The 17,100-nt window shown below is 39.4% G+C and overlaps 1 protein-coding gene across 2 annotated transcripts in view; it reads right to left on the bottom strand.

Moving 5' to 3' along the window:
* GABRA3 (gamma-aminobutyric acid type A receptor subunit alpha3) overlaps positions 1-16,860 on the bottom strand; it is a 326,698-nt gene extending 309,838 nt beyond the window's left edge. Inside the window, exon 1 of one of the 2 annotated variants that reach the window (XM_077889787.1) lies at positions 16,714-16,860. The gene's annotated coding sequence lies outside the window, so the exon portion shown is untranslated. Of the gene's footprint in view, positions 1-16,197; positions 16,408-16,713 lie in introns of those variants that run through there. The other variant, XM_077889786.1, reaches the window with a different exon arrangement.
* Positions 16,861-17,100: the final 240 nt, after the last annotated feature.

The raw sequence follows: 17,100 nt of genomic DNA, 5'->3' as shown, positions 1-17,100 counted from the left end.
AAGATGGAATACTTTCCCCAGTAAGATCAAGAGCAAGGCAAGGAGATCTGCTCTAACCACTTCAATTCAACATTGTATTACAGGCTCTATTCAGTTCAAATACAGCAAAAACAAAACAAAACAAGTATACAATTTAGAAAAGAGGAAATAAAAATGTATTTTTTATTTTTTTATTTATTTATGATAGTCAGAGAGAGAGAGAGAGAGAGAGAGAGGCAGAGACACAGGCAGAGGGAGAAGCAGGCTCCATGCACCGGGAGCCCGACGTGGGACTTGATCCCGAGTCTCCAGGATCGTGCCCTGGGCCAAAGGCAGGCGCCAAACCGCTGCGCCACCCAGGGATCCCCTAAAAATGTATTTTTAGACAATATAATCATCTACATAGAAAATACAATCTAAGAAAAAAAGTCACTAGAACTAGTGAGTTATGTAAGGTCACAGAATGCAGTCACTATATAAAAATTAATTATATTTCTGTATATAAAAATAAACATTCAAAAGTTGAAATTTTTAAATGCCATAAAAGCATCAAAAATGTAATACTAAGAATAAATTTAACAAAATATATTCAAGACTTGTACACTGAAAACTATAAAAACATTGAGAGAATTTAAAGAAATAAATAATGCAAAACTATACCGTGTTCATATTTCAGGAGACTCGAGATTATTAAGATGTAATTTATCCCCAAATTAATGTATGAATTGATTTCAGTCCCATTAAAACTTTCAGTTGGATTTTTTGGGAGAAGAAACTGATCAGTTGGTTATAAAATTGACATGGAAATGCAAAGGACCTAGAATAGGCAAAATATTTTTGTGTGAAGAACAAAGCTGAAAGATCCATAATAACTTATTTTAAGATGTAAAGATGTAAATCAAAGAACCGAAACTATAAAATTTTAGAAAACAAATGAGAAAACCATTTTGAACTTAGTTAAGGCAAAGACTTCTCAGAATACAAAAGATAAAGTCATAATACAAACTCCACATAGAAAATGAAAACACAAATCACAGAATGAGAGAAAATATTTTTCAAAATACCTGTCTCTTAAAGGATTGTAATATACATTTATTTTACGACTTAATAAAAGAAATATAATACAAATATCTCAATTTTAAAATAGGCAAACCATTTGAATGGACATTTCTCCAAAGAAGACGTATAGATGACCAGTAAGCACACGAAAAGATGTTCAACATCAATAGTCACAGGGATATATATGCAAATTAAACTACAATGAGCTACCACTATATACTCACTAGAAGGGCTAAAATAAAGACAGACAAGGCAAGATAGAAGGTTAATATATACAAAAGTCAATTATTTTCCTGTATACCAGCAATAAACAATTGAAATTTGAAATTAAAAACACGACACTATTGGGAGCTTTTTTTTTTTTTTTTTTGGTTTTTTTTCTATTGGGAGCTTGTGAAGATAGCAGAGTAGGAGGACCCTAAGTTCACCATGTCCCATGTTTACAACCAGATATCATCCACTTCCAAGTCAATAAACTGGACAATGTTTCCAAGCCTGGCAGAAAAACTCTACAACCAAATATAGAGAAGAAGCTGCATCTGAAACATTGGGACAGTCAGAAAGGCAAAAGGTGAAAGGCAAAGGAGGCTGCCCACAGAAGGGAGGGAGCTGGGCATGCAGAGGGCAGAAAAATGGGCCCTTGAACCAGGGAGCTCACACAGGGAAGACTAAAGACTAATCCACATAGCTTTAAAAATCAGAGGGGCTGGGCAGCCCGGGTGGCTCAGCGGTTTAGCGCTGCCTTGGGCCCAGGGTGTGATCCTGGAGACCCGGATCGAGTCCTATGTCGGGCTCCCTGCATGGAGCCTGCTTGTGTCTCTGCCTCTCTGTGTGTTTGTGTGTGTGTCTCATGAGTAAATTGATAAAATCTTTAAAAAAAAATCAGAGGGGCTGAATTCCATAAGTTTGTATAACCACTGGGACTTGAAGCTTGGATCTTTAAAAGCCAGTTGACAGCACTGGGTGACCTCAGAGGGCAAGCGATAGCTGAGTGCTGGCCCTTAAAGAGACAGCAGCTTGTAGAGATGAACCAAAATAAAAATGGCAGTTTACACAATGCCTGGGGCAAACAGGAGATAGATCTGTCTATACTGATTTTGGAGCTTGTTAGGGGAGTTCTCTGAAAACAAAGTACTTGGCAGACACCATTTTTCTCCCCCAACCCCCCAGCATAAGTACAGAGACACCTGTGAGATGTAGGGCTGCATAGACACTTGCTACTTAATCTGCTAGCAGTGTGCCAAACCCATGAGCTATCCTAAGGACTTACCTACTCCAAGCCTGCTGGACTCAGCCCTGAGCTCATGGCAAATTTTGTTAAAGCCATGTAGGGACCCTGCCCAACCATTGGGTACCCAGCTGCCATCAGGCACTGCACACATCCACTGTGATGTGCCTGGCCACACATCCCCAGACACTGAGATGCTGTACCCAGCCTTAAGCCCTCAGCTGCCATCACACACCATGGAGCATATGCCCAACCCTCCTTTGCACACAGCACTTAGTTGCTCACCCACAGCCTACTTCATGTGCCACCCTGCATGGCCTCAGCCACTGTAGCATGTCACACCCAGCCTCACACCCCTGGCCAACCTTGCATGTGGCCCCCAGCTGCTACATAGCTTCAGGTGATCCAGCATAGGACTAGTGGCCCAGCACAAATTTTGCTAATGCTGCTGCCCTGCTCCCAAGTTCTCTAATGGGAACACCCCCTCAGAATTGGCCTGCCTGTGTCCCACTAACACCACAGAGAGCAAGAACAGCTCACAACAGGCAGAGAGTCAGTGCAGTAGTCTGGACTGAAAGGCAAAGCTACATAGACAGAATAGCAAGGTATAAACAACACACATAGGAGACTCTCCTGAAGTGCCAGGTTCTAGTGAACAGGGGACAGTGCACTGCAAGGCACTCCAGGATCTCTTCTTGATAAAATCACTACCTTCAAGAGCAGAAGGCACAGCTGACTTTCTTAACACAGAAAAATAGACACAGAGGGGCAAATGAGGAGACAGAGAAATTTATCCCAAATGAAATAACAAGACAAGGCCACCGCCAGAGAAGAAGATAGAAGTAACATAACTGATAGATAATTTAAAGCAAAGATCATAACGATAATCACTGGACTTGAGAAGAGAGTGGAAGACATGAGGGAGATGCTTAATACAGAGATGAGGAATAACGTAGCAGAGATAAAGGTCACAAAAAAATGAAATGAGAAATACACTTGATAGAATGAACAGTAGAATGCAAGAAGCAGAGGAATGGGGGCACCCGGGTGGCACAGATGGTTAAGCATCTACCTCTAGGTACTGGGGTCAAGCCCTGTGTGGGGCTCCCTGTGTGGGGCTCCCTGCTCGGTAGGGAATCTGCTTCTCCCTATCCCTCTGCCTCAGCCTCTTCTCATGCATGTATTCTCATATTCTCATTCTCTCTCTCTCTCTTTCTCCTTCTCTGTCTCAAATGAATAAATAAAATCTTTAAAAAAAGGGATCCCTGGGTGGCGCAGCGGTTTGGCGCCTGCCTTTGGCCCAGGGCGCGGTCCTGGAGACCCGGGATCGAATCCCACGTCGGGCTCCCGGTGCATGGAGCCTGCTTCTCCCTCTGCCTGTGTCTCTGCCTCTCTCTCTCTCTGTGACTATCATAAATGAATAAAAAAAAAAATCTTTAAAAAAAAAAGAAGCAAAGGAATGAATTAGTGACCTAGAAAACAGAGTAATGGAAAATAAACTGAACAAAAGAGAGAGAAAAGAATTATGCAAAACAAGAATGGACTTAGGGAACTCAGTGTCTCCATCAAACAGAGTAATATTCATATTATAGGAGTCCCAGAAAAAGAGGAAAAGGGATAGAAAATTTATTTGAAGAAAGAATAGTTGAAAACTTCACTAATCTGGGGAAGGAAACAGACATCCTATTCCAGGAGGCACAGAGAACCCCCAACGGAATCAACAAAAGCAGATCCACACCAAGACATATTGTAATTAAATTTGCAAATATTGTGATAAAGAAAAAAGTTTAAAAGCAGCAAGACAAAAGAAGTCATTACTTACAAGACGAGCAAGAGATTTTTCAAAATAATCTTTGCAAGCCAGAAGGGAGTAGCGTGGTATACTCAAAGTGCTAAATGGGAAAAATCTGCAGCCAAGAATACTCTATCCAGCAAGGCTATGGTTCCAAATAGAAGGAGAGATAAGAGAATTTCCCAGACAAACAAAAACTAAAGGACTTCATGACCACTAAACCAGCTCTGCAAGAAATATTAAAGGATACTTTTTAAGTGGAAAGGAGAGACCAAAAGCGACAGTATGGTGTCAGAAAATGAGTAGTAAAAATCAGCAAAATGAGCTCTACTTTAAAAATCAGTCAAGGAACTCACAAAAAAGGATATATACCTAACATGTGGGGAGGAGAAAACAATGAGTTCAAACTTCAATGACCATCAATATAATGTAAACTGCTACATACACAGGAGGTTATTTACAAACCTAATGGCAACAATATATCAAAAACCACTAATAAATATGCAAAGAATAAGGAGAAAGAATATATCATTTAAAAATCAGCAAAACATGAAAGAATCACAGAAAATCTCCCGAAACAACCCAAAACAAATAACAAAACGACAGTACACTGCTATCAACAATTACTTTGAATGTAAATGGACTATATGCTCCCATCAAAAGACATAGGGTAACAGAATGGATAAAAAATAAGACCATCTATCTGCTGCCTACAAAGAGGCCCATTTTAGACTTACAGACACCTGCAGATTGAAAGTGAGAAGATGGTGAAATATTTTGCATGCAAATGAATGTCAAAAGAAAGCTGAAGTAGCAATACTTATATCAGAAAAAAAAGACTTTAAAACATACTGTAGGACACCTGAGTGGCTCAGTCAGTTGAATGTCTACTTTCGGCTCAGGTCATGATCCCGGGGTGCTGGGATGGAGTGCCATATCAGGTTCCCTGCTCATTAGGGAGTCTGCTTCTCTCTCTCCCCTCTGTTCATGCTCTCTCACTATTTCTCTCTCTCAAATAAATAAATAAATAAATAAATAAATAAATAAAATCTCTTAAAAAATAAAAAATAAAACAGACTGTAAAAAGAGACAAAGAAGGACACTATATAATAATAAAGGGGATGGGGATCCCTGGGTGGCTCAGTGGTTTAGCGCCTGCCTTTGGCCCAGGGAGTGATCCTGGAGTCCCGAGATTGAGTCCCACATCAGGCTTCCTGCATGGAGCCTGCTTGTCTCTCTGCCTGTGTCTCTGCCTCTCATGAATAAATAAATACAATCTTTAAAAAAATAATAATAAAGGGGACAATCCAACGAGAATATATAACAATTTTAAATATTTTTGAGCCCAACACAGGAGCACCCAAATACATAAAACAGTTAATAACAAACATAAAGGCACTAATCAATAATAATACAATAACAGTAGCAGGGGGATCCCTGGGTGGCTCAGCGGTTTGGTGCCTGCCTTTGGCCCAGGGCGTGATCCTGGAGTCCCAGGATCGAGTCCCACATCAGGGTCCCTGCATGGATCCTGCTTCTCCCTCTGCCTGTGTCTCTCTGCCTCTCTCTCTCTCTCTCTCTCTCTCTCATGAATAAATAAATAAAATCTTTAAAAAAAACAGTAGCAGACTTGACCATCCCACTTACATCAATGGACAGATAATCTAAACAGAATATCAACAAGGAAACAAGGGCTTTGAATGACATACTGGAACAGATGGATTTAATAGATATATTCAGAACATTCTATCGTAAAACAGCAGAATACACATCCTTTTCAAGTACACGTGGAACATGCTCCAGAATAGATCGCATACTAGCCCACAAAACAAACCACAACAAATTCAAGAAGTTCGAATTCATACCATGAATCTTTTCTGACCACAATGCTATGTAACTAGAAGTCAACCACAAGAAAAAAATCTGGAAAGACCACAGATACATGGAGGTTAAATGACATGCTACTAAACAATGAATGAGTCAACCAGGAAATCAAAGAAGAAATAAAAATACATGGAAACAAATGTAAATGAAAACACAGTGGTCCAAAACTTCTGAGATGCAACAAAAGCAGTTCTAAGAGGGAAGTTTATAGCAATACAGACCTACCTCAAGGAGCCAGAAAAATCTCAAACAACCTAACCTTATACCTAAATGAGTAAGAAAAAGAACAAAATCCAAAGCCAGCAGCAGGAAGGAAATGATAAAGATTGGAGCAGAAATAAATGAATGGATACTGAAAAATAAAATAAAAAAATAGAAGAGATCAAGAAACAAGAAGTTGGTTCTTTCAAGAAAATCAACAAAACTGATAAACCTCTAGCCAGAATTATCAAGAAAAAAAGTGAAAGGACTCAAACAAAATCACAAATGACAGAGAAGAAATAATAAACACCACCACAGAAATAAACAGTCATAAGAGAATATTATGAAAAACTATATGCCAACAAATTGGACAACCTAAAAGAAATGGTTAAATTCCTAGAAACATAAACTACCAAAACTTAAAAGGGAAGAAATAGAAAAATTGAACAGAACATTAACCAGCAAAGAAATTAAGTTGATAATCAAAAAACTCCCAACAAACAAAAGTCCAGGACCAGATGGCTTCACAGGCAGATTCTATCAACTATTTAAAGAAGATTTAATACCTATTCTTAAACTACTGCAAAATATAGGAAAGGAAAGAAAACTTGCAAATTATTCCATGAGGGTAACATTACCCTGACACCAAAATCAGGTAAAGACACCACTAAAAAAGAGAACTTACAAGCCAATGTCCCGATCAACATACAGGCAAATATATGTAGTAATCTGCTCATTGTTTTAGATGCTTCTCTGAGTTTCTAAATACTTCAGAGTATTCAAAACTTTAAAAAAGAAACATAAAATAAATGTATAAATGATAAATTTATAATAATAAATTTGAGCAAAATGAAGAAATAGAAATTAAAATTATAAATAGCAAATCTCCTGTATACCAGCCATAATAAATTAGCAGAAATAATGAAAGATCCCTTTCACAAAATTAAAAGCATAACATAAATCTTACTATTATACACTCTATAGAGATAGATATATAGAGGGTCAGATTCCACCCAGCTGGTAAGTAGAAGAGCTGAGGTAATAAAAATTATTTTAAAGCTACAAAATATTTAAACTTTGTAACTAGGACAGAAAGAGTCAGGCTACAAAATATGGAAATTAAATAAATCCCAAAGAGAATCCACTATATATATAACAATTTATATATATTAAATGTGGCATCACAGAACAGTGGAAAAGGATTAATTATTCAGTATTTGTTACTGTGAAAACATTGAAAGGGAAAACAATTTAGAAAATTATGTCGTATCACACACCAAAATAAATTCCAAAAGGATTAAACAATTAAATGTAAGCAATAAAAATGAAAAAAAAATCCATTTAAGCACTTATCTAACTTGGGTGGGGAAAAACTTACACATGAATTCAGAAAAAAACACAAATGAGGGGATCCCTGGGTGGCTCAGTGGTTTAGCGCCTGCCTTCAGCCCAGGGCATGACCCTGGAGTCCCGGGATCAAGTCCCGCATCCGGCTTCCTGCATGGAGCCTGCTTCTCTCTCTGCCTGTGTCTCTGCCTCTCTCTGTGTGTCTCTCATAAATGAATAAATAAAACCTTAAAAAATACGAATGGAAAGATATATGTAATTACATAAATGTTAATTTGTGCATAAAATTTCATTTAAAACACAAACCTGGGAAATATTTTCCACATATACCAAAGAAAGGTCTAATGTCTATTAAATCTATACACTGTCCATACAAATGAATGACATGTAAGTTCTCAATAGAAAAATGTATACATGTCATGAATATATGTTCATGGGGAGGGAACAAAAGTGACCAAGAAACACAAGATAGTCTTCATACTCAGTTTAATAAAAAAACATATTAAACCAGTAAGATATCATTTTGCCTCTATTATATTTGCAGATTTTAAAAGAACAAACACCCAGTATTAGTATAGGTGTATGAGCAATGGTCTGTCTTATACAGTGAGACAACTTCACACATATATCAAGAGCCTTTAAAAATTTAATTCTTTGAAAAAAAAAATTTAATTCTTTGGTACAATAATGCCTCTTATAAAAACCCATCTTAAGAAAATCATTTATTCAACAAATATCTAGTAAGGATCTATAATGTATCAATAAATTGCTCTAGGTACTGGAAGGTACAATAGTGAATGCAAAATAAAGAAAAATCTCTGTGCTTAAGGGGCTTGCAATTTAATACAAAGATCCAGACAATAAATTAGTAAACTATCTGAACTATTAGGTTATGATACAGATCAGGGAGAAAAAGATAAAGTAGGAAAAGAGAAGAGTGAGTGTTGGAGGTGTAGGGCTTACATTTTTATGGATATTGTTATAGGAGACCTTATGGAGGTAACATTTGAATTAAAGGCCTAAAACAGGTGAGGTTCAAAGAAGCAAAGTTTTGTGCATAAAGGTATACATTGCAGGGTTATTCATGATAACTTATGATTAAAAATAATTTAAATGACTGATAAAGGATCTGTTGAATAATGTAGGTACAACTGTACAAATGAAAATTATGAAGCCATTAAAAACTGTCTGAAGGCTGGTGAATGATATGATGAAATGCTTACAGTGTAATACCAATGGAGAAGCCAGATACGAAATAATACATGTAAGGTATGATCCCAATTATGTAAACATGGAAACACACCTGGGAGGAAGCAGAGCAAGTTGTCTTTGGACAAGGCATTTAGAGGTGATTTGTGTTTTCTCTCCATTTTAAAAATTTTCCATTATGAGGTTGTTTCATTTTATAAGTAGAAAGAATTAGAAGTAGATATTACAGTCTCAAGGAAGATTAATAAATGTACAAAGTTTTTTAAATGGTGGTGCTAATCAGCCATGTCAAGGACACTGGGTCCAGCTTTGGATATTTTATATTAAGAGTGATATTAAAAACTTAAGTATCTCCTATAGAAGATACTCAAAATATATGTCATATGAGCTCAAGAATTGGGAATATATGGACTGAAGAAAAGATGAAAAGAACAAACTCTCTTTAAACTTTTGAATGGCTAATTACAGGGCAAGGAAATGGAAATTAGTCAGCATTCCTGTTGCTCCAAGGAGCAACCAATGGGTTAGATTCAGAAGACAGATGTCAGATCAGTATAAAGAACTTGCTAACAATCACAGTTATCAGGTGGTGTTAAGCAACCTTTCCCAGAGCTATTCATACTGAAAATAAATGACCATATGTATCAGTTGATAAGACTGCCTTTATATGATTGGTAAGGACCCTGCTATTTCTGAGCTCCTCTTGTACTATTTTAAAAAGTTATTTTATGCTATGATCACTTACATAATTCCACCCCCATCCACCTCCCCTTCCCTTCCAAAAATCTATGTAATACTTGATTCCTTTTAAGAAATCATTTTTAAACAGAAAAGAATACCCTTCAAAATATACATCCTGGAGATTTTTATTCTTCTTTCTGTGTATAGTGAGGAGACATTGTGTACAAACATCAATACCTTTAAAATCATGTTTTAAGTATAAAAAGTGTTTTTCTATTACCAACCAGTATTTCCCTTTACCACATCTATGTTTCACATAGGAAGAGACTGTCTGGACCACTACATTTCAGCATATGAGATAATCACCTTGCCTCTGTTCCACAGTATCCTGTACCATTTTCTTTACAGTGCCCTTAGTTCATATTATAATCAGCAGTGGTGAAAATATCACCCAGTACTCAGTTACTACAGATTTTAAAACACAGTCAGTTCTTTTCTTAGCTTTCAGAACAGTGATGATTTCAGCCATCTCAGGAATAGAACAGGAAAGGGCATTCCTGTGATCTCTTCTAAGCCCTATGAATACTTCCAACAAAATTAGCAACCTTCAGAATTCCATATAAAATCCTGAGTGTTGCTCAAATAAGTGACTGAGCCTGAACTACCAGCACTGGACCATCAGAATGTAGTAAAGAATAGAGCATAAACTATACAATCTTTCAGTGTGGTTTAGTCCAATTTTCTTCATTTTACAGTTATGGAAACAGGCTCAAACAAGTGATTGTCACAAGAAACTAAGCCTCCAAACTAAGACTAGAATCTAGACTAGGCTATCTGAAATCTCATCTTCAGAGAGTTTTTTAATATCCAACTCTTCATATTTTTGTCTTATCAAGTGTGTCTTTCTCTAACTTGTTGAATGGGAAGAGTGAACATCTGGAAAGAGTGCTGACTCATTGAGAATTTCAGTTAAGCAGCACGACATATAACCTGGTTTCAAGTAAGCCTGTGTTCTTGAGGACATGAGACTAGAGGGAATCTTACCTTTCCTTACAGCACTATCATCTGCCAAACAACAGCAAAATGGATATGATCATCCAGTCTTTTAGTAAGCACTGTGAGCATCATAACGGGGAGGACTATTAGAAACTGGGTGTTGTCAGTACACAGTTTTGCTGAAAAGTCTAATAATGGTAACCCAGCCTTCCTTCTTAGAGCAGTATATTTTCCTCTCTACACTAATCACAATGTACAAGCACATAATTCAATAGTTTGTAGAATAAGGTCTATCTCAGTATCTAATTCGTGAGCCCAAACAGCAAAAACCATGTTTATTTTGCTCACCATTACATTCTCCATGTTAGTAAATGATAGGTATTCAAGAAATATTTGTCCAACTAATAGATGAGACCTCTCCTCTACTGGCTCTTTCATCATGCTGTATTCTCAAATGCTCCTTCCACACGCCTGTCCTCTCCTCTGTAGCCTTCACACAAGCTCATCTTTGTTTTCTCATATCCTAAAGCATAAGCATTCCTCAAAGAAGAGATCTTTGGATCCATTCTTTCTACTTCAAGTACTGTGTCTATATCAATTACTCCCAAATCACTCTCCAGCTGACTTATTTTGAGAGCTCCAATTCCACATTTCTTTCAACTGTACCCAGTACCTTTAGCTGGCCTGTGTGACCTCAGTCAAATCAAGTGACTCCCCGTCTCAGGATCAGTCAGGATCACCCATAAAATAAGGGAATTGCTTCTCTACTGCATATAGAAGTTCTAATTCTCCAAGCTAGCATTTAACATTATTTTACAGCCAAGCCGAATATTCCTTACATACTTTTACCATACATTTTACTCTAACATAACTAAGCTCCTCACTGTTCCTAATCCATGTCCTCTGCTTTTCTGGCCTCTTCCTAGAACAGCAAACTGTGTCTCCAAAGTTTGCCTAATCTTTGAAGCCCACTTCAAACAGCACTTCTGGGAAGCTGTCTTTGATCTCCTTGCATGCCCTTCTTTTATGTGTGTGGATTTCATTCTCCTAGAATTATAGTTGTTTATATATTTCTTCGCTCTCTTACTTGACTCTGTCATCTCAGAGGGCAGAAGCTATTCCTAAATCAGCCTGTATCTCCCACATTGCCTTTGGTTCATAGCACTTAGTAACCTTATACTGAATGGATTCAGTTTAGGCGATATCAGTCATCCTGCTTAAAAAGCCTTTAATCAGTCCCTGTGTTTCTGGAATAAACATCAAAATCCCTAAAATGTCCCACTTCAGCCACACCAGCTTTTGTTGATTTCTTAAATTCACTGTGCATCTCAAGGCCCTCATGCATGCTCTTCTCTTAATCTACAAAACTGCTCCACCCCACCATAACCTCATCCCACCCCCCCATGTCTCTACTCAACCTTAAGATCAGTTCCTCAAGGAAGGTTTTCTTTTTTTTGGAAGGTTTTCTTAAACCCCACACTAGATCAGTTTTTTTTCTGTTATATACTTTTATAGCCCCAACCTCATATTTTTCTTTCATAGCATTTATTACTGACTGAAATAACAGTTGTGTGAGTATCTGATTTATGGCCTCTTCCCCATCAAACTATAAGTTCCAAGCAAGCAAAGGCCATATCTGTTTTGCTCACCCTTGTATCATCTGCATGGTGCTTAATCACATCACTGAATAAATAGCTGTTGAACCACTAAATTGATGAACAACCAATTTAAAGGTAAAGATTTGGGACTTAGGGTGTATAAAATCTTTGCCTGGCTTGCTATAATTCATTTAAAATAAAATTGGGGAGATCCCTGGGTGGCTCAGCCATTTAGCGCCTGACATTGGCTCAGGGCGTGATCCTGGAGTCCCGGGATCGAGTTCCGCATCAGGCTCCCTGTGAGGAGCCTGCTTCTCTCTCTGCCTGTGTGTCTCTGCCTCTGTGTGTCTCTCTCATGAATAAATAAAATCTAAATAAAATAAAATAAAATAAAATAGGGATGCCAGGTAAACTGGCCTTATATTTATCATTAGAGATTTATAAAATAGAATAAATACTGCCTCCCAAATACTAGAAGGAAACCAAAATTACCTTTCTTTAAGGACTGTATGGCTTCAAAAGGCATAACCAACACCAAGTAACTTGTTCATTCACTTAATGAACATTTATTAAACATCTACTCTACACCACACACTAGGATAGTGGCTGTTAGTACAATAAATTGGAGTGACAATTTACTTGTAATATATATCTAAGAGGGGCATTTATAAAATCTAAAAAAAATGTTTATGACAGTCACAACAAGTGATGCTACTTTGTAAGAATATTAAGTTCTCTGTCAAAGGAGACATTTAACCTGATGGTGAAAAATCATTTAGCAAAAATGACTTTGAAATTATAAGTGGGCCTCTTAAATTAGTGGCAGCCTAGTGCATTGCCATTCAAAGTGTGGTCTACAGATCAATGCCTGTCTGCAAACTATTATTGCCAGGCAGTAATGACCTAGGTGCAGAAATTGAGAATAAGCACTTATAAAATATTATAGCAATTTAAAAAATATTTAAGTATTTTAGTTATTTATTCATAAGAGACACACAAAGAGAGGCAGAGACATAGGCAGAGAGAGAAGCAGGCTTCGTATGGGGAACCCAATGTGGGACTCGATCCCAGGACCCCAGGATAAGGACCTGAGCCAAAGACAGCCACTCAACCACTGAGCCACCCAAGCGTTCCTAAAAATTATTTTTATGTCTATTGAATCTAGTAATAAAAATGTGGGCTTATATTTTGCCTTCTCTTTCATTTTCTAATAATTCATAATGTATTTTATTGAACTAACAGTCTATGATGGATTGAAAGATTTTTAAAAACTGGTCTTTGAACAAGGTAGTTTGAAAAGCACTGGAACAGCAGATTCAGGATTACCTGGTAATTAGTTAAAATGGAAAAATCTCAGATTATACCCCCAGACCCTATCAATCAGAATTAGCATTTTAACAAGATCACCAAGAGATTCTTTTGCATATTAAAGTTTGAGAAGCACTCCCCTAGATGATTTTGGAATCCCTAAGAACCCTGAGATTTTATAATTTACTTCAGATGGAGAATCATGGATCTGAAAAGTCCCTTGGTGATACAATCCACCTTATCATTTTTAGATGTAAAACTGAGGTCCATGGAGAAGGACTCAGGTGTCCAAGGAAACTGGCAAATTAGCAGAGCTAGGAATAGAACTCAAATTCCCTAACTCCCAGCTCAGTCCTCCACTCTAACACACTGGGTGTTCACTCCTACTCCACCCAGTCTCATTCTGCACCATCCCCTCGGTGATGTCACTGTTTCTGAGATACTTTCTGACTCAAGAATATATTCTTCTACCTTCCATATACTGTGTGAACCTTGAATCACCACTATTTCAAGTGTCTCCTTTATGCTAATTGCCCTTAATCCCTGTTGCTCAAATCTTCCCACATGCCTATTCTCTGGCTGCTATAATGGACATTCTGGAGCTTCAGAAGGACTAACACTAACTGATTCTGGTCTTTAGGGGAAAAAAGAGAGCTTCTTTGTTCCCACGAGTCCACCTGATACCAAAAAGCAAGCTTTTCCAAGGAAGACAACATACACCATTAAGACTGCTTAAGAAAGCTCAGTATGCTCGGTTTGTGACTGACAAACAAGAGAATGGGATACTGCGCCATATTAATAAAAGTCTAGCTTCCAAAATGAGGCAAGCGATGATCCTTTACTTGTGATCTTGTCATATCTGAGGCTTTGAGGGCAGAAGTATGACTGCTGTCTTCAACTATCTGAAGAGCTATTATTAAGAAGAAGCAAATTTGTTGCAGCTAGTCCCAAAGAACCAATGAATACAAGTTACAGGAAGACAGACCTTGGCTTATAATGGGGATTACTTTCTGGCAACCAGAATTGGTCAAAGATAAAAAGAGCCATCTAATGAGCTCCCTGTCACTGCAGGGAGATCAAATAGAAATCAGTCAATGAATTGAATGCTTAGGACAAATTGAAGAACTGGGTGGAGAAGTAAAGCCTAATGACCTTCCAGTTCCAAGTTTTTAATATTCTAAAATTTTCAGGACAAGGTGACTCTAAGCCCTCAGAAAATAAGAGAAAGATCTGGTCCTGAGAAAAGGCAGCCTTTGTGGATATGAGATAGACGACTGAAAAAGTGAAGTCTTTCCAGGTAGCCTTTCCAAGGAAAGAAGGCTGGCCAAGGAAGCCTTTTGGGCGGCAACTCCAGGAAACCCAGGTGAAGCTTGGGCCAGCCACTAGGCCAGCCACTAGGCCAGCCTCTAGGCCCCCCCACTCTAAGTTCCTATTACCTTACACAAAGGCTAGGCTACTACTTTCCAAAAAAAATTCTTTTGCCAAGCAGTACCCTTCCTACTACACCTACACTTGCCTAACCAACAGAGGTGCAAAATTTTCCCCAAGGAAGCAGTAGTGCTTAACGTCAAGACTATGCATTCTAGGCCCAGGGTGCTTGTGTTTTAACTCCTAACTGGGACATTTAATTACTCTGTAACCTTAGACAAGTTACTTAACCTCTCTGTGCTTCAGTTTCCTCATCAGTAAACCAAGGATAATAATAGTATCTGCTTCATAGTGTTGGTGTAAGAATACACATTAAACCCTCAGCCTGAGATCCAAAACATACTGGGCACTCAACAATGTTAGCGATTAGTATTGATGTAATAATTACTGCCATAAGCATGGCAGTGTTGCTAACTCAGAAAGCTCCATCAAGCATCCAGATCCCTTCTCCTACCAGTTCAGAGGGGCTTACTACAACAGCTTCAGCCAATCCTCCAGATATCCAGAACCAGCTGATCCTCGATAAACCATACAATTCGCACCAGGAATGCTGGCTCCTCACCCTGCTCTAAATCCAAAAGCCACCCCTCCCCCAGTCCTCCTGCCTATGCCACCCTCGGCCACAATTAGAGGACCAGCAAACTGCGAGGCCAATTCCAGACAAACCATCAGGTGTTTCTTCCTTCTCAAGGACGTAGCTGGACTTAATACCAAGCCTGCCAGTGGGATGGGGTAGGGTATCTGAATCCCTGGTCTAGCCTATCTGTTCAACTACCTAGGATGGGGAGTGCGCAGGCAATGGGGCTTCCCACGGGGAAGCAAGAGAAGCCTCCCAAGTTTGTAAAGGAACTCAGGCCCAACCCCACAATGAACCCCTTAAAGGAAGGGGGGAGGTCTCAAGCTGCTTTCAAAGGAAGCAGTTATTTACAACTTTCTACTCAGTTGCATTTGGGAAAGGTAACAGGGAGAGGAGGGGAAGGGCTGCATGGTGTTCTCCCTCTTTCTCAATTCCAGCAATGAGAAACAGCTGCAGAGAAAGAGTTAAAGGAGGAAGGAAGCTCCAGCCATTACCCCATCCCCGTGCCTAGGGCTGTCTGGGGGGTCATGACTGTGCTGTCTGCTCTGGCTAGGGGACACTGGGTGGCTTTCTGCAGCAGCTGCCGGGCCCCCCAAGCAATTTGCAAGGTCAAGGCTGACCTGTTTCCAAAAAGGAACAAAACAATTCACTGACAATGAAGCAAATCACGCATACACCACATCACAACCCCCCTCCCCAAATCAGGTTTTACCCCAGTTCCTCTCTGCCCAGATGCCAACTCTGGGCTCCCACCAGCCCCACAGGGGAACCCAGGATAGCATCACAGCTGCAGAGCGTGTCTCGCCTCCCCGGCCAACCCAAGGAGACTCTCAGTACGGGGGAGAGATGCTATCGCTAAAGGAGACCTGGGCTTGGGGGAGGGGGAAGGAGGGCCAGCTATGCTCCTTACCAAGCGCCACAGTCACTTCCCCGAAGCGGAGAGAAGAGAAGGATGAATGTATTGAAACAAGTTGGAGATTGAGTCCTCACAGAGCTCGGCTTCCTCTTCTCTTTCTCTGGGTCTCTCTCCTGGTCCCTCTCGTCTCTCTGCTTTGCTCGCTAGCTTGCGCGCGCTCACGCTCTCCCTCTCCCTCTCTCTCCTCCCCCTCTCCCTCTCTCTCTCTTTCTCCCGCCTCTCCCTATCTCTTCTCTCTTCCCTCCTCCCCTCCCCCTTGCTGGCTTTAGATTCACCATTCCCTGGTGCTGAGCACGCGGCTGTGCTAGGGCTCCGGAATACAGTGCTGCAAGGCTTTGGATCTGTGGTGCTTTTAGGAAAGACTAAAGTAGTATTTTATTATTTAAGGTTTCCAGCAGAGAAATAGAGAGAAGCTCAGAGGGAAGGGGAGGAGCAGAGGAAGCAAGGGAAAGAGAAAGAGAGCAAAAGGGTAAGAGCAGTGAATAGGAGGATAAAGGAAGTATGGATTACCATGCTGATGTGTAATGCTTGCTAGCTGCTCCAAGACAGAAAACAAGCGGTCTGTCTCCCTTATATCCCTATGGGTGTGTCTTCTTAGCTCAGGCTCCAAATAAAGGTTTCACAATCCTGTCTGTTCACATTCCATCTCTACGAACAGTAATGAGCTAAAAAAAAAAAAATTACATCAAAGAGGTTGTCATTCCCTCTCCACTAAGAAGAAAGGGTTCAGCCACATCGATTCCCTAACGACCTAACTGCCACCTCCACCCCCCACCAAGTAGGTGTGAAACCAATTCAGAACTGTCAATTGGAGCTTCCCTCTAGGCAAAACAGACAGGCTGCAGAACCACAATGCTTTCCTTTCAAGAACCTCAGAAGGGAATATAGGTATAGGTA

The sequence above is a fragment of the Canis aureus genome, chromosome X (assembly GCF_053574225.1).
Source record: "Canis aureus isolate CA01 chromosome X, VMU_Caureus_v.1.0, whole genome shotgun sequence".
NCBI classification, from domain to species: Eukaryota; Metazoa; Chordata; class Mammalia; order Carnivora; family Canidae; genus Canis; species Canis aureus.
The sequence above is the reverse complement of the archived record's forward strand: the minus strand, read 5'-3'. Positions and strand labels throughout refer to the sequence as shown.